This window comes from Oncorhynchus masou, chromosome 30 (assembly GCF_036934945.1).
Source record: "Oncorhynchus masou masou isolate Uvic2021 chromosome 30, UVic_Omas_1.1, whole genome shotgun sequence".
In the NCBI taxonomy this organism is placed as follows: Eukaryota; Metazoa; Chordata; class Actinopteri; order Salmoniformes; family Salmonidae; genus Oncorhynchus; species Oncorhynchus masou.
In genome coordinates, this window is record NC_088241.1 from 19,308,610 (window position 1) to 19,327,394 (window position 18,785).

General features: G+C 42.1%; 1 protein-coding gene across 2 annotated transcripts in view; it reads left to right on the forward strand.

The window, feature by feature from the left end:
• Positions 1-213: 213 nt before the first annotated feature.
• Positions 214-18,785, forward strand: part of LOC135522258 (platelet endothelial aggregation receptor 1-like) — a 39,862-nt gene continuing 21,290 nt past the window's right edge. The window contains exons 1-2 of one of the 2 annotated variants that reach the window (XM_064948346.1): positions 214-429; positions 3,915-4,001. The gene's annotated coding sequence lies outside the window, so the exon portion shown is untranslated. The remainder of the gene's footprint in view (positions 430-3,914; positions 4,002-18,785) is intronic. The other variant, XM_064948345.1, reaches the window with a different exon arrangement.

Genomic DNA, 18,785 nt, shown 5'->3' on the forward strand with positions numbered 1-18,785 from the left:
CAACGAGATAATAAATCGATTTTACAATTTCGTTTTTGTTTATTGTGAAAAGTCTAATTTAAATCAAATATTTACTATTCTATACTTCTCTTTCTCTTTCTCTTCTCTCTCTCTCTTTCTCTCCCCTCTCTCTCTCTCTTTCTCTCTCTCTCTTTCTCTCTCTCTCTTCTCTCGTTCTTCTTTCCTGTCACAGTTTTTCAATTCGCTACTTGCCTCTCCTCTCAATCCACAATCTGCGACGACAGACCCTCCCCCGATGGATGCGGCTGAAACCAATGCACTGAAGTTGTGAAGTTATGCTACTGCTCTTTCTTCACTGACTTCATCTGGAACTCATTTTTCACCGCTGGAAATTTGTTATAATATCTTGAGGTAGCCTACTTTGAGATCGCAAATACAGTGGATTAACAACAAATGCTTTTCACCCAGGTGAGTACAGAAAACATATGCGTTTAGAAAACAAACGATAAAGTCTCTATTGTAAAACCAAGATTATGATTATGCCTGATTATTTGCAGATTATTCAAACTGTAGCGGTCATATTTAGATCTGTATGATTTTTTTAATTCTCTCCCATACTGTTGTCTTGCTCTTTTCACTGAAGTACAGCACACACAGTAAGTAGTACATCTTGACATGCCTGCTTATTACCATGTATATTAGTAGATAGAAAATAACACGTGAATACTGAACATTTGTATTTGGAGTGCCGATTATGTGATTATTTCTTGTCATTAATGTTTTCTGGGGCATAGCAATATCCTCAGTCTTCATAACTAAACCGGGTCAATTCATATTTTGTTAAAATGATTAGCCTATTGTCTTGTATGCAAAGCATGACCTGACTATCATAGAGTGCCATCTTAATGTGTATTGTTTGATCAGGCTTGCAGTTGATTGGTTTAGGGTTCAAGTTGTTTCAAAGAGGTTGCCACTTTTATTTTATTATGTGCCTCTGGGGTATTCCAAGATCTTAATTGATCTTGAGGCCTATGTTGTGGCAAGGCAGGGGTTATGACTAATGGCAATGAAACGTGGAGATGAGGTGGTTGTCACTTCTCGCAGTGTTCGACACATTGTGACACGGCCTGAGTGACTGAGTCAACTTTCAACTCTTCCATATGTCGTCTGTCAAATTGGAAACATACCAAATAGGACAATCATAGGGCAACGAAACGTGGAGATGGATCTGGCGGATCTGTCTCACCCAGTGGCTTTCATATCTATGTGGAGCATATTTCCTCTTTGGATGACACATATAAAGTTGAAGTCGTAAGTTTACATACACTTAGGTTGGAGTCATTAAAACTCGTTTTTCAACCACTCCACACATTTCTTGTTAGCAAACTATAGTTTTGGCAAGTTGGTTAGGACATCTACTTTGTGCATGACACAAGTAATGTTTCCAACAATTGTTTACAGACAGATTATTTAGCTTATAATTCACTGAATTACAATTCCAGTGGGTCAGAAGTTTACATACACTAAGTTGATTGTGCCTTTAAACAGCTTGGAAAATTCCAGAAAACGATGTCATGGTTTTAGAAGCTTCTGATAGGCTAATTGACATCATTTGAGTCTATTGGAGGTGTACCTGTGGATGTATTTCAAGGCTTACCTTCAAACTCAGTGCTTTTTGCTTGTCATCACAGGAAAATCAAAAGAAATCGGCCAAGACCTTAAACCTCCACAAGTCTGGTTCATCCGTGGGAGCAATTTCCAAATGCCTGAAGGTACCACATTCATCTGTACAAACAATAGTACGCAAGTATAAACACCATGGGACGTGTTCTGTCTCCTAGAGATGAATGTACTTTGGTGCTAAAATCCCAGAACAACAGAAAAGGACCTCGTGAAGATGCTGGAGGAAACAGGTACAAAAGTATCTATATCCACAGTAAAACGAGTCCTATATCACATAACCTGAAAAGCCGCTCAGCAAGGAAGAAGCCACTGCTCCAAAACAGCCATAAAAAAGCCAGACTACGGTTTGCAACAGCACATGGGGACAAAGAACATACTTTTTGGAGAAATGTCCTTTGGTCTGATGAAATAAAAATATAGCTGTTTGGCCATAATGACCATCATTATGTTTGGAGGAAAAAGGAGGAGGCCTGCAAGCTGAAGAACACCATCCCAACCGTGAAGCACGGGGGTGGCAGCATCATGTTGTGGGGGTGCTTTGCTGCAGGAGGGACTGGTGCACTTCACAAAATAGATGGCATCATGAAGAAGAAAAATTATGTGGATATATTGAAGCAACATCTAAAGACATCAGTCAGGAAGTTAAAGCTTGGTTGCAAATGGGTCTTCCAAACGGACAATGACCTCAAGCAAATTTGAAAGCATAGTTGTGGCAAAATGGCTTAAGGACAACAAAGTCAAGGTATTGGAGTGGTGATCACAAAGACCTGACCTCAATCCTCTAGAAAATTTGTGGGCAGACCTGAAAAAGCATGTGCGAGCAAGGAGGCTTACAAACCTGACTCAGTTACACCATCTCTGTCAGGAGGAATGGGCCAATATTCACCCAACTTATTGAGGGAAGCTTGTGGAAGACTACCCGAAACATTTGACCCAAGTTAAACAAGTTAAAGGCAATGCTACCAAATACTAATTGAGTGTATGTAAATTTCTGACCAACTGGGAATGTGATGAAAGAAATAAAAGCTGAAATAAATAATTCTCTCTACTATTATTCTGACATTTCACATTATTAAAATAAGTGGTGATCCTAACTGACCTAAGACAGGGGATTTTTATTTGGATTAAATGTCAGGAATTGTGGAAAAACTGTGTTTAAATGTAATTGACTAAGGTGTATGTAAACTTCCGACTTCAACTGTAGTCTTTGTATGGCTATTTCTTATTGCTATAAAGGTAAGCTATATGTCTTTGTTTTTCACCCAGCTTTACCTTAGGACTGCGAACTGGCCTAAAATCCTCCAGTGTAGTACCCAAAGAGATCTTGTGAATGGAGGCTCTTGGGAGAACCTGGCGCTGTTGCACATAGAAACACTTTAACACTCAACACCTGGAAAGGAAAGATAGGATATGTGATTTACACAGTAAGCCGCTGCCACCTGGACCTGACAGCACCTAAACTCCCATCTACTGTGGTCTTTAAGACAGCTCACCAAAATCCTCAGGAAAACACGTTGATATTATTCTGTAGTATGCTGACCTCTTTACAAAAGTAGATACCCACTGGGCACAGATGTCAATTCAACATCTATTCCACGTTGGTTCACTACCATTTCATTGAAATTTTATTTTGTTTATTTTTACATTTTTAATTTCACCTTTATTTAACCAGGTAGGCTAGTTGAGAACAAGTTCTCATTTACAACTGCGACCTGGCCAAGATAAACCATAGCAGTGTGAACAGACAACAACACAGAGTTACACATGGAGTAAACAGTAAACAAGTCAATAACACAGTAGAAAGAAAAAAGGAGTCTATATACATTGTGTGCAAAAGGCATGAGGAGGTAGGCGGATAGTTACAATTTTGCAGATTAACACTGGAGTGATAAACGATCAGATGGTCATGTGCAGGTAGAGATACTGGTGTGCAATAGAGCAGAAAAGTAAATAAATATAAACAGTATGGGGATGAGGTAGGTAAATTGGGTGGGCTATTTACCGATGGACTGTGTACAGCTGCAGCGATCGGTTAGCTGCTCAGATAGCAGATGTTTGACGTGGAAACATAATTAATAAAACCAGCGTGTGCCCAGTGGATAAATCGAGATTCCGTGTGGATTTTTCTGTCTGATGTCCATACATACTGCTCTGCATAATTACAGTACACCTCTTGGATACGTGTCTGTTTGTCTAAAGACTGTTACTGCCATCAGTCAGTACTGTATGAAGATTTGGTGATCTCTTTTCTGTCTGTGGTCTAACTACAGATTCCTCTCTTCAATCAAACAGCTGGAGTTTCTCCATTGCTCTCCTCAGACTGGCCTTCTATGACCATCTGTTTCTCCATCCAAGAGGTGAAGTATGGAGGTCTGGTGAGCTATCGGATATGTTTTGGTTTGGGATGACACTGGCCAGACACACCAGAGCCGAGGTAGAAATAGGACGAGTAGAGATGAGGTAGTTACAGTATATTTACTTCACGTTAATTTGATCTTCCAAATGGCAGAAACCCTCTGTTTATAAAGGTTTATTGTAACGCCACAGAGTACACTGGGTCTCTATGTGTTTTCTTTTGAAAGCTAGGGCTTTTCATGAAAGGTTTATACCAGGCCACACACCATTTGTGTGTTGTTATTGAGTTGAGATTGTAGTTGTGGATCGTTGCTTGTTCTTTATCCAAACATGTCACTTTATGGACTCAAAACATTGTTTATATAGAAGGTGGATTAATGGTTGTACTGTACAGAGGGCCTGGGAGGTTCTTACGAGGTTTTTTGACATCATAGTCTGGCAGATTTAATGTTGTCAAATCTACACAGCAAACTCCCAGTTGATTCATAAACCTCCCAAGGATTTCTTTCCCTGCCAAAGTGATTGTCAATATTAAAATTAGTACTCGACTTGATTTGATGATTGGTCAATCTTGTCTTTTCAGTCTTTTGTGCAGATAAATCATCGTAATGGAAAACAGCAAAAAGCAATGGCACGTTCAAAAGAAGGTGACAGAGATGTAACATTCCTATGACATGATTGTATAAGTCTCAACTCCATATGCTCTGCAGCCGTGCAGATCATTTGGAGCAGATACGACTGCAGCCATGCAAGACGTGGTTTTGGACCGGTTTTGCTGTGGAACATGGACAGTTACTATAGGCTCTGGCTCAAATAAACTTTCATAAAGAACAGTTGGATAGAGGATCGGGGGGGAGGGGACTGGAAAGGGCTAATGGAGTGACCACAGAGTACTTGTACTGTGGTGAGTGTCTTTGAAGCTGCTTGTGTTGTTGGTTGGTTGGGTGGGTGGGTGATGTTGGGTAGGGAGGGTGGTATTGTGGAGGGGGTGGTGGAGACGTGTAATTAAGATTTGGGGGCCTGTTCTGGTGCCTCTCGTTTCATGCGGTGTCTATAGAGGAAGGCTGTAGCAAACAGAAACCTGAGCTGTGGAGGGAGGAAATGTATTCCCTTTAACGTCTCATTGCTTTCTCAGGCCGTCTTGAGAAAATGGCTGTGCTTTTTCCACTCTTCGTTTCTTTCCGCAGCTGGTGTGAGGTCATTTATGTAAATGAAGCAAGAGCCATTTCTTTTCTCAACTGTTGGATAAGATGTCATATTTATAATATAATGTGAATTCTGAATGCTAAAATAAAGAACTGTTATGTCATGCTTGGCACCCCAGTGACATGTATTGGTAGAGCCCCACTTGATGTTTTTCCCAGTTCCTGACCTACAGCCAACCCAGTCGTCCACCAGCTGTGTGGAGCAGTGACTCCATGGCTCTCCATCACGCATTTTATGAGATCCCCTCCACTCACAAACATTTCCATTATTCAGGTCAGGTAATAAAAGGGAGAGTTAGTCACAGAGAAATGCAGAATGAGAGAGTATCCCTCGTCAACATCACCATTATTCAAAACAACAGACTATGTTAGTGTCCCAATGGATTTGCTCTTGGAAACTCTGGGTACAGCAATGCCAGGATGGGTATGATGGTGTTGGTAGAGGATCGTTTTTGTTTTACCTGCCAGAATCCCTCCTCAGTTGTGTTTACTTGTCAGAGGAAGGGAAGGTTGGGATGCAGACCTGGGTTTACAGGCAAGATGTTTCCTATCTGCTTCCTATTGTTTGTCCTAGTTCTGTCTCCCTGCGCTCCACAGCGATGAGCGAGGGAAAGAGCTATGAGAATGTGGACTTGTGGGGGTTTGGGAGACTGGGGATGTTTTAACTTCGTTTTCTTTTTGCACCCTGGCAGATAAACAGAGCAGAACAAACAAACTATTTGCGTGAAGAGACAGCTTGGCCCCTGTGTTTTATAAGAGGTGAGCGAGCACATGAGTTAGTAGAGTCCATATTGAGCCATCTTTTTTTAAATGGTAGAATGACCTATATGATCAAGATGACCCCATTTAAAGGATGCTTTTGATGTAGTGCTGAAGGAAAGGAAGAAGCAGGAACACTTACTTTTACAGTGTGTTAACTACAAGGAAATTACTTGGTACCTACTCACAGCTATAGCCATTTATAGTTATTAGTTGTTAGGCTACCATTAGTGGATGCTGCATTTCCACTTGAACTTATTTATTTATTTATTTTTTACATACGTTCAGATCTCTACTGATTAGTTCCCACTTTGCACACAGAAAAATAGTGTTACATTTGTTTGCCGTGTCCTTGATTGGCTAAGATCATACCCAAAGTGGAAGGGATGCTCCTTGCCCCTCTCCTTCCTTGCCTGCCCCCCGCGTTATTTGCCCAGGACGTCCTTTGTGGTGGCGGTAGTGTGCATCTGGCCCTTGTTTCCAGGTCGCCCCCTGCCTTCCTGTCCTGTCGAGCAGATCTGCAGGTGTGACACAAAGCATTTGTTTTATCATATGATTACATTTTGAATGCATAATGACCACATGGCTGTATTTTCCTCTTACTCTTTGGTGAATGTATCACTTTTATGTTTTGGAGCCAAAGTGAAAAAAGTAATGCTGCCACCTATAGGTCTCGAAATTGGTTACAGCACCACAGCTGCGAAAAGCATAGTCGCAAAGACAAAGGATAGGAACATTTCTAAGGGTTCACCTTCAGGGTAGCACACGTGGCTCAAGTTCTAAAGTGACAAAATAAAAAAATGAGTTTGGTCTTTGACTTCCAAATGCTCAGAACGAGGGATATATTTTGGTTCTGTGAAGAAAAAGCTGCGATAAAAGAATCACATTAATAAGGAGCAGATTTCCTCCTCGTCCTCCAAAGGCAGTGCACCGAAGGCCAGAGGCAGGCCAGTAAATCTATTGGGTTTAACTGAGAGGAATTTACTGGCCCAGACTGAACTTCCTGGAAAAACAGAGAGGTAGTAGAGATAGAGAAAGAAAGAGACAAGTACCTTATGATATGCATCCCACTCTTAGTTCTTTCCCTGGTTACTGTCCCATTGAGTTCTTTTTGCTAGCATGTCACAGTACCTTTCTGATGTGCAGTCATTCAGCCATAATGCAGACAGAGGGCAAGTCTGTAGATGCACATCTGCCTGCATGTGTTTAGGTCTATGTCTCTTCATGCATTATGCATAATGACCTAACCACATACCCTGCAGGCTTTTTACATTTAGGGGGTACATGAGGTAAATAAATAAACAGATGGGACACCATTATTACTCCCCGAACAGGAAATGGAGCCCAGAACTCATCCTGTAAATTTAAAGAAGATGAAAAACAACAACAGCAACAGAGCAAATATATACCAACAGCTACCCAAATGGGTTACAGCTCGCGCCTGTCTCACTGACTGCAAATAAACTTGTCAGCCAGTTACATTAGAAGTGTTGTCTTAATCGAAAGCAGATGCTGCGTGGTCATAGTCTGTTATCGTAAATTGCTCTCAGTTTCATGGAACTGTGAAGTAAAAACAAAAATGTGAAGGCCCAGTGCAGTCAAACTTCTGTTTTGTATCATATTGTACAAGAGCTGATGAAACGAACAATGTAAAAGTATGAACAAATGTGATCCGTGGTATTTCCTGATAGTTGCTGGTTGAAAATACAATATACCCAGGACCTTCTAATTAGCAGGTTTGCATGGGAAGGAGTTTCGGCTTTCCATGGCGACATGGGGTAAATTGGTTAATTGACCAATAACAAAGAGAGTTCTAAACCTCTCTGCCAATAACAGCTAGTTTTCAGTTTTCCCCTTCCCACTCGGAGCATTCCCAGACAGTCCTAGCAAATGTTTTGCTTGAGAGATAGTTTTTTGCTTAAATACAATTTTGCCCATTTGAATGGAAATCTATTACAGCAAGGTACTTGTTGGTAATTGTTACCAAGAAATGATTTAATATTGATATAAAATGGCTTCATTAGGCCTTTAAAGCTAAATGCCCATGGCATGAAATGTGTGGTGCTTGAACCATGTGTTATTGAAGAGGACACTGAATCAGATCTTCAACCATGGGATTCTGAAGGATCAGTGTATGTTACACTAAATGTGGAAAATCTTTGTTTATTCCTTGGGATGTCTTTAGAGTTTCTAAAGATCTGCATTGCACCAAAACCTATACATTAGGAATTACAATGACTGTATTGTAGAAATACTTAAACTAAGGTATACTGTAACATCCAAATCTGTGTTACTGTACCTATCAGGGCCGCTGTGTGTCCTGTTGAGACCATGGTTCCGTTTGCTTTAGTGTTAGCCAAGGCAGAAGGGGGTTGCTACCACACCTTGCCACTGGAGAGGGGACTGCATCAAACATCTGGGACTAGTAGTATGAAATCTGCATGGGATTCAACCAAGGGAAAGGGGATAGTGGATAGAGATGGAAAGTGTGCGTGCACACACTTGTTGTGAGGGAGGGCATGTGAGGCCCTCCATGAAGTCACTGTTGGTCTCTGTGCGTGCACACACTTGTTGTGAGGGAGGGCATGTGAGGCCCTCCATGAAGTCACTGTTGGTCTCTGTGCGTGCACACACTTGTTGTGAGGGAGGGCATGTGAGGCCCTCCATGAAGTCACTGTTGGTCTCTGTGTGTGCACATCTGTGTTTATGTGGAAGCAAGGTTTCTTTGATGGCCAGGCAATATTTGCTCTCCACATCAGTTCAGCATTTCCTTTTGTTAGAGTACATTATGCTTGGCTGTTTCCCTTAGTGAGAAAATACAGAACAAAACATTATTGGAATACTGTATCAGTGCTGCTCTACGGCCAACGATTAATTGGGTATTGATTGACAGACCGCAAAATTGAGGAAGTAGGAGAGGCAGAGAGTGTTTTTGAATATGCCACCTCCAGTGTAGTAAATCCAGATATGCACAGTTTCAGACTATGGTGTGGTCATAGAACAGGCATGACTTTTCTAGACTTGGGTGATCATAAGGAGGAGAATTGATTTCGTAACAGTACTTCTATGGTCCTCAAACATCATTTGAGGACCATAGAAGCAGGTCCAGATAACATTATTGCTCTCTTTTGGTCTTGTTATCTTTTGACATAAAGGTTGAACTTGTGGCTAGTTGATGAGTTTAGACACAAGTGCTTTTGCCGGGTGTTTTTTGTTTTCTGATGGTGCACTTAAAATTTCAAAGGCTTGTGACCTCTCGGTCTTGTTGTGTATGTTGGAAGAAACCAGAAGAAAACAAAAATGGATGACAAGCTGAGTGTTATGTCTGGCAGTGTCATGAGAAGTTCAGCCGAGGACGATACACATCATCTAAAATACTTCACTCAAGTAGAGGTTCCCACAATACTCTGGTCCATAAGCAAGACAGAAGTTGAGTTAAAGAGACAACATGAAGAAAAAGAACATGGAGAATCAAATAATGATTGGGGAAATTAGATTGACGTTGTTGTGTAAATGTTGGAAAAATAGACATGATGTGGGACACATCAGAGTGGTAGAGGATATTTTCGAGGAATAATGAAAGACTGCAATCTGCAGTGTCAAACCCAAATTGGCGGTGGTCATAGTAGCTATATTATTGTTGTCACTGGCTGTCCATCCAGTGTATTTGTGTAAGTATGTTAAGCTGTTCTTTGTCTATGCTTGACGTCCAGCCTTGAGTACAGTCGTGGCCAAAGGTTTTGAGAATGACACAAATATTAATTTTCACAAAGTCTCAGTTTGTATGATGGCAATTTGCAATACTCCAGAATGTTATGATGAGTGATCAGATGAATTGAAATTAATTGCAAAGTCCCTCTTTGCCATGCAAATGAACTGAATCCCCCAAAAACATTTCCACTGCATTTCAGGCCTGCCACAAAAGGACCAGCTGACATAATATAATATATAATATACATCAGACGCTTTTGTCAGTGATTCTCTCATTAACACAGGTGTGAGTGCGCCATGCTCTACCGACTGAGACAAGGCTCAGGAGATCACTCTGTCATGCTGATTGAGTTCGAATAACAGACTGGAAGCTTCAACAGGAGGGTGGTGCTTGGGATCATTGTTCTTCCTCTGTCAAACATGATTACCTGCAAGGAAACACGTTCTGTCATCATTGTCAACCATTTATCGGCTCATTAAGAAGTTCAAGGGAGAGGTTCAATTGTTGTGAAAAAGGCTTCAGGGCGCCCAAGAAAGTCCAGCAAGTGCCAGGACCGTCTCCTAAAGTTGATTCAGCTGCGGGATCGGGGCACCACCAGTACAGAGCTTGCTCAGGAATGGCAGCAGGCAGGTGTGAGTGCATCTGCACACACAGTTAGGCAAAGACTTTTGGAGGATGGCCTGGTGTCAAGAAGGGCAGCAAAGAAGCCACTTCTCTCCAGGAAAAACATAAGGGACAGACTGATATTCTGCAAAAGGTACAGGGATTGGACTGCTGAGGACTGGGGTAAAGTCATTTTCTCGGATGAATCCCCTTTCCGATTGTTTGGGGCATCTGGAAAAAAGCTTGTCTGGAGAAGACAAGATGAGCACTACCATCAGTCCTGTGTCATGCCAACAGTAAAGCATCCTGAGACCATTCATGTGTGGGGTTGCTTTTCAGCCAAGGGAGTGGGCTCTCTCACAATTTTGCCTCAGGACACAGCCATGAATACCAATGGTACCAACACATCCAACACATCCTCAGAGAACTTCTCCCAACCATCCAGGAACAGTTTGGGATGAACAATGCCTTTTCCAGCATGATGGAGCACCTTGCCATAAGGCAAAAGTGATAACTAAGTGGCTCGGGGAACAAAACATCGATATTTTGGGTCCATGGCCAGGAAACTCCCCAGACCTTAATCCCATTGAGAACTTGTGGTCAATCCTCAAGAGGCGGGTGGACAAACAACACCCCACAAATTCTGACAATCTCTAAACAGTGATTAAGCAAGAATGGGCTGCCATCAGTCAGGATGTGGCCCAGAAGTTCATTGACAGCATGCCAGGGCGGATTGCAGAGGTCTTGAAAAGAAGGGTCAACACTGCAAATATTGACTCATTGCATCAACTTCATGTAATTGTCAATAAAAGCCTTTGACACTTATGAAATGCTTGTAATTATACTTCAGTATTCCATAGTCACATCTGACAAATATATCTAAAGACACTGAAGCAGCAAACTTTGTGAAAATGTATACTTGTGTCATTCTCAAAACCTTTGGCCACGACTGTATATGACAATCACTTGTATTTATAAAGTACCATGTGCATTCCTTATGATGAAGTCCACTTTTGTTTATGGAATTACATACATTTATACACTACCGTTCAAAAGTTTGGGGTCACTTAGAAATGTTCTTGTTTTTGAAAGAAAAGCTATTTGTTTGTCCATTAAAATAACATCAAATTGATCAGAAATACAGTATAGACATTGTTCATGTTGTGAAACAAGAAACACGAACAACGCACAGACAGGAAACAATGAGACCTGGGGAAGGAACTAAAGGGAGTGACATATATAGGGCAGGTAATCAAGGAAGTGAGTCCAGGTGAGTGATGACGCGCAGGTGTGTGTTACAATGGTGACAGATGTGCGCCATAACGGGCAGCCTGGTGACCTAGAGGCTGGAGGGGGAGCACAAGTGACAATTAGAAAACCCTTTTGCAATTATGTTAGCACAGCTGAAAAACTGTTTTTCTGTTTAAGGAAGCAAAAAAATTAACCTTTAGACTAGTTGAGTATTCTGAGCATCCGCATTTGTGGGTTTGATTACAGGCTCAAAATGGTCAGAAACAAAGCACTTTCTTCTGAAACTCATCAGTCTATTCTTGTTCTGAGAAATGAAGGCTCTTCCATGTGAGAAATTGCTGAAGAGAAACTGAAGATCTCGTACAGCACTGTGTACTACTCCCTTCACAGAACAGTGCAAACTGGCCCTAACAAGAATAGAAAGAGGAGTGGGAGGCCCCGGTGCACAACTGAACAAGAGGACAAGTACATTACAGTGTTTAGTTTGAGAAACAGACCCTTCTGAAATCCTCAACTTGCAGCTTCATTAAATAGTACCCGCAAAACACCAGTCTCAATGTCAACAGTAAGAGGCAACTCCGGGATGCTGGCCTTCTAGGCAGAGTTGCAAAGAAAAGCCATATCTCAGACTGGCCAATAATAAGAAAAGAATAAGATGGGCCAAAGAACACAGACACTGGACAGAGGAACTCTGCCTATAAGGCCAGCACCCCGGAGTCACCTCTTCACTGTTGACGTTGAGACTGGTGTTTTGTGGGTACTTTTACTGCTTCTTTAATCAGCACAAAAGTTTTCAGCTGTGCTAACATAATTGCAAAAGGTTTTTCTAATGATCAATTAGCCTTTTAAAATGATAAACTTGGATAAGCTCACCCAACGTGCCATTGGAACACAGGAGTGATGGTTGCTGATAATGGGCCTCTGTACGCCTATGTAGATATTCCATTAAAAAAACAGCTAAAATAGTCATTTACAACATGAACAATGACACACTCAATTTTATATTATTTTAATGGACCAAAAATGGGCTTTTCTTTCAGAAACAAGGACATTTCTAAGTGAACCCAAACTTTTGAACGGTAGTGTATGTGTACTCCGACATCATGAGGAGGGTGATGTGTAGAGGTTTGACTGATATCCGAGTTTATAACCCCTTTTTCTCGTTCTCAAAAAAAAAAACTTCACACCTTACAGACTCATAACTCTTCACTGTCAGGCGCCAAGGCCTTTTCTGATCATGGCATCATGTGTGAAGTGACTCAACGGGTGGTATAACAATAGGCTTGTGGGGTCCAGGGCACCACAGAGACCTTCAGACTGTAGGGAACGTCCTGTTGTAATGTCACCACCATATTGTAGTAGGAGAGGGGATTTTACTACGGGGTATGGCAGGAAGAGCAAAGGAAGGGGTAGTTCTGAACAAGCAAGTAAGAAAAATCAGCATTCCTGTGAATGTTTCAATGGTTATGATTATCAGGATGTCTAGAAGTCATAACACAAATTGTGTAATTGTGAAAATCTCAAATGATGTAGATATTTATTGTTTCGTTATTCAAGGCCTGTATGTCAGGATGTTACAGTATTTCCTGAGGATAATTATGGTAAATATGAATCTACAGCGGAGGATTCGGTTATGAATGGGATTATACCATTAGTGGATTGTTCTTTTATACCAACTAAACTGTACTAAACAGCTTGTCTCCAGCATGGAGGTTCATTCACTATGAAAGCTCACTGTACATGCATGGGGTCTCCCGAATAATACCACTTGATTCTATGGTAATTACATATGGTCTCTAAAATAATACCACTTGATTCTATGGTAATTACATGTTCAGAATCCTGAACTCTTACTGGAGCCTTCTAAGCGATGGTCTCACAATAATGCCAACGGTGTGGTCTTTCTACCGTGTTCTTCAAGCCTGTGTTTTCTGGTTAAGGCTTGTGGAAAGCCTTTTTTATTTACAAGAAGCCCAAGTGTCTCTGCATACATTATGATCCCAGTACATTACGGCGCATATAATTACTGCTCTGTATGGTCATGTCCCTCCAAAACCTCAGCCAGGGCCTCCATTTTAGGTTTTCCACCATTTCATATAGTTAAGTTTGCATAGAAAATACTATTTATACCCTGAACAGTGCTTTTTTAAATCTGAGGTGAGTGTTTTGGGGTGTACTGAACATGTACACGTGCATCTGTTTTTATTCTGGCTAGAGTACTCCGGAGTGTTTGTGTTTGTGAGGACCCCTACACTTTCTCTGACCAACGAAACCACAGTCACTCTGCCTGTGGTTATGGTCTGGAGTGTGCCGGCCCTAGAGGTAGTTTACACTGTGTGGCTAGCTGGTTGCAGACGAGAACACACAAGCCCTCACTGTGGAGCAATGCCGCAGGGATGTATTCAACTTGGAGAGAGAGGCCTCAACTTGGCCAAATGCCCAACACAACAAGAGAGAATATGTTCCCAGAGTGTCAGTACAACACGTTTCAGTTGGCCAGGCATTGATACCAACCTTATCTATAAGATGACGCCCCCGAAGAGGATGACTGACGTTTTACATGGACATCGGAACAGCGATTACTCACCACAAACTGGAAGAAGCTTTTTCCTTTAATGAGTCCGATGAGAAGGATATACTGCTTTCCCTGGGGGGGAACAGGCCCAAATCCCAGTCATTTGCGTAAAGAAAAGACAGAGAAAAAGAGGGAGCAGGCTGGGCTGCCTTCTGAGAATCTGTAGGCGGGCGAGTAAACTCCCACTGCCATCCGTTCTACTTGCTAACATGCAATCATTTGAAAATAAAATTGATGACCTACGATTATGATTATCCTACCAACAGGACATTAAAAACTGTAATATCTTAATGTTTCACCAAGTTGTAGCTGAACGGCGTCACGGATAATATAGAGCTGGCGGGATTTTCCATGCATCTGGCAGAACAGAGAAGAAGCTGCGTCTAGAGGGGTGGGTGTGCGTGTCTTTTTGTCAATAACAGCTGGTGCGCGATGTCTAATATTAAAGAAGTCTTGAGGTATTGCTTGCCTGAGATAGAGTATCTTATGATACGTTGTAGACCATACTATCTTCCAAGAGAGTTCTCATCTATATTATTCGTAGCCGTCTATTTACCACCACAGACCGATGCTGGCACTAAGACCGCACTCAACCAACTTTATAAGGCCATAAGCAAACAAGAAAATGCTCATCCAGAAGCGGTGCTCCTAGTGGCCGGGGAATTTAATGCAGGCAAACTTAATAAATCAGTTTTACAAAATTTTGTGCAACCAGAGGAATAGAAACTGTAGACCACCTTTACTCCACACACAGAGATGAATACGAAGCTCTTCCCCGCCCTCCATTTGGCAAATCTGACCGTAATTGTATCCTCCTGATTCCTCTTACAAACAAAAACTTAAGCAGGAAGTACCAGTGACTCGGTCAATACGGAAGTGGTCAGATAACGCGGATGCTACGCTACAGGACTGTTTTCTAGCACAGACGGGAATATGTTTATCCAATGGCATTGAGGAGTATACCACTTCAGTCATCGGCTTCATCAAAAAGTGCATCGAGAACGTCGTCCCCACAGTGACCGTACTTACATATCCCAACTAGAAGCCATGGATTACAGGCAACATCTGCATCGAGCTAAAAGCTAGAGCTGCCACTTTCAAGGAGCAGGACACTAACCTGGACGCTTTTAAGAAATCCCGCTATGCCCTCAGACGAACCATCAAACAAGCAAAATGTCAATACAGGATTAAGATTGAATCCTACTACACTGGCTCTGACGCTCATCAGATGTGGCAGGGCTTGAAAACTATTACGGACTACAAAGGGAACCCCAGACACGAGCTGCGAGCCTACCAGATGAGCTAAATGCCTTTTATGCTCGCATCGAGGCAAGCAACACTGAAGCATTCACAAGAGCACCAGCTGTTCTGGATGACTGTGTGATAATACTCTCGGTAGCCAATGTGAGCAAGACCTTTAAACAGGTCAACATTCACAAAGCCGTGGGGCCAGATGGATTACCAGTAAGTGTACTCAAAGCATGCGCGGACCAACTGGCAAGTGTCTTCACTGACATTTTCAACCTCTCCCTGACCAAGTCTGTAATACCTACATGTTTCAAGCAGAGCGCCATAGTCCCTGTGCACAAGGAGGCGAAGGTAACCTGCCTAAATGATTAGCGCCCTGTAGCACTCACGTCGGTAACCATGAGGTGCTTTGAAAGGCTGGTCATGGCTCACATCAACAGCATCCTCCCAGATACCCTAGACCCACTCCAATTTGCATACAGCCTAAACAGATCCATAGATGACGCAATCTCAATCACACTCCACACTGCCTTTTCCCACCTGGACAAAAGGAACACCTATGTGAGAATACTGTTCATTGACTACAGTTCAACACCATAGTGCCCACAAACCTCATCACTAAGCTAAGGACCCTGGGACTAAACACCTCCCTCTGCAACTGGATTCTGAACTTCCTGACAGGGTGGTGCGTACGGCCCAGTACATCACTGGGGCCAAGCTTCCTGCCATCCAGGACCTATATAATAGGCGGTGTCAGAGGAAAGCCCATAAAATTGTCAAAGACTCCAGTCACCCAAGTCATAGACTGTTTTCTCTGCTACCGCATGGCAAGCGGTACCGGAGCACCAAGTCTAGGGCATCCATTTGTTTTGTACACTGCTGCTACTCGCTGTTTATTATCTATGAATAGTCACTTCACCCCTACCTACTGTACATGTACAAATTATCTCAACTAACCTGTACTCCCACACACTCTGACTCTGTACCGGTACCCCCTGTATATAGCCTTGTTATTGTTATATTATTGTGCTACTTTGTATTATTATTTTTTTTAAACTCCATTCCAAAGTTAATTTGGTAAATATTTTCTTAACTCTTCTTGAACTGCAGTGTTGGTTAAGGGCTTGTAAGTAAGCATTTCATTGTAAGGTCTACACTTGTTGTATTCGGCGCATGTGACAAATACAGTTTGATTTGATTTGATTTGGATATATTAGGTCTGAATGATCATGCATGAACTAGCTTCAAGTATTAGCTGAACAACACCATAAGTCACATATTCCATGGCTGACTGTTTGGCCATGTGTAGAGCTCATGTTGATGTTCTAATAAGGCCCAAAACAACATCATTGCCATGGTACCCTTATCAACTCTCCCTCCGTTATCTATTTCAGTCTGTTCAGTGTCGCCCTATCGACAGTGCCTATGACATAAGCTTTCTACACCAGAACCACATGACCAACATTACAGGGATAGAGTCTAACACATACACCCCAACTCTGGTCTATCAGACTGCTAAGCTGCTCTCTAGGAGTAGAGGAAAAGGTGTGGCCATCACGTAGACCTCCTGACCCAATCATCTGGTATTTGGGGGCCCAACCCCCCAACCTTTTTCTTTGGGGGGGGGGGGATAATATGTGTGCCCTGCATGCCCGTTCGGTAATCCGGCCCTGCTCACACACAGGCCCTGGGCCCATTGCCTGACAAAAAAAGAATATGGTGCGTGTCCCTCCTTTCCCCTAGATAGCATATGATAGCAAAATGTGTAGAATTTCTGGAAATTAGCTTTAAAACTGCAAACTGTTCTCTCAGCCTTATGACAGAGCGTGTAGAATAGTATTATAAAACTGCACATTCTTCTCTCTGCACCATGGCTTATTTCACCCTGGAGGTCGGTGGCCCAGGGCCCCAAATGCGGTAGTCTGGCCCTGTATGTGAGGCAGAAGAAGAGAAGTGTGAGGCAATAGAGTTGACATACAGACGTAGGTTCTGTTTTATTTTTCCATTGCAACTACTCTGATTTAACAAAGCGTTAGAGAAGTGTTTTATGACTCAAACCGTGGCATAGATTGGCAGACATCATTAAGTATACAGAATGTTACTGTATTGAAGAGGCTGTTGCTGAGAAGGGTTGTGTTGAATCATATCCAAAAGGCTGACCGAATCAAACAGATTTCAATAACATTTTTAAAGAAACAGACACCCAAAAGTGATATGTCAAAAGTTAAGAACAGGTCGAGTTCAATAAATTATTTTTGGTCTTTTATCTTTTGCCATAAAAGTTGAACTAGTGGCCAGTTGATAAACTTAAACCAGGGATGGGTAACTGTGATGGGGCTGGGGGCCACAATCTGAAATCATCATGAGGGGCCGCAGTGGCTCGCCGGTCTGCGTACCCACAACCATACCCATATCCATACCCACACACGCAGTCAGAGCCAGCCCTAGCCTTTTGGCGGCTCTAAGTGACATTTTGTTGGGGCCCTAAGTGACTGTCATAACAAGAGAAAAACATCTGATGCACGACTAAATTTCGAAATTCTACTATTCTCACTCTCAACAGTAAATTGAGACCCCGACTGAGTTTAAAATATACATTTTTTATTTATTTTTAGTTTGCTCCGTGGGTCTACAAAAACGGGCCTCTAGTTGCCCATCCCTGAATGCTTTTGTCAGTTGTTAATCATTGGTCATCACAGTGTTTAGCTGGGGTTGTTTTTGTTTTCTGATGGTCCACACCATTTTTCAAAGACACATGACCTCTTGGCCTTGTTGTGTATGTGTAAAAGCTGAGTGTTATGTCTGGCAGTGTCATGAGAAGATCAGCCGATGACGATATACATCATCTAGAATACTTCACTCAAGTAGAGGTTCCCACAATACTCTGGTCCCAAAACAAGACAGAAGTTGAGTTGAAGAGTCATGAAGAAAATAAGAAGTACAACATTATGATTGAGGAAATTAGACATAGGGATGACATACAGTTGACATAGGGACCATTTTATTTGTTTTTCAATAGCAACTACCCTGATTTAACGTAGAATTAGAGAGACACCATTACGCATATGTCACTGTATTGGAGAGACTGTGTTGCGTTGAATCGCATCCAAAATGTTTACGTCTGTGCTTTTTCGAGAACATTCAGCGAAACAAAAGCATCAAAAAGATCTGCTGAGATACAATAACAATTCTGTAAAAGGAAGACAAAAGAAGCAGACAACCAAAAGTTAAAGGTGTCTTTTTTTCTCTCCGGTCAAAGGTCAAAGTTCAAGAACTCATAGTTCATTCGCATGAATCCTACAGAAGACAGCACACTCTGCAGCTCCAAGCTCACACAGCAAAACACAGCCTTCCGAAAAGTAGCTTCCCAAAAGACGAAACCCTCCTCTTTCCCTCCATATCATCCCTTTGTCACGCAAATCCTACGACAGCC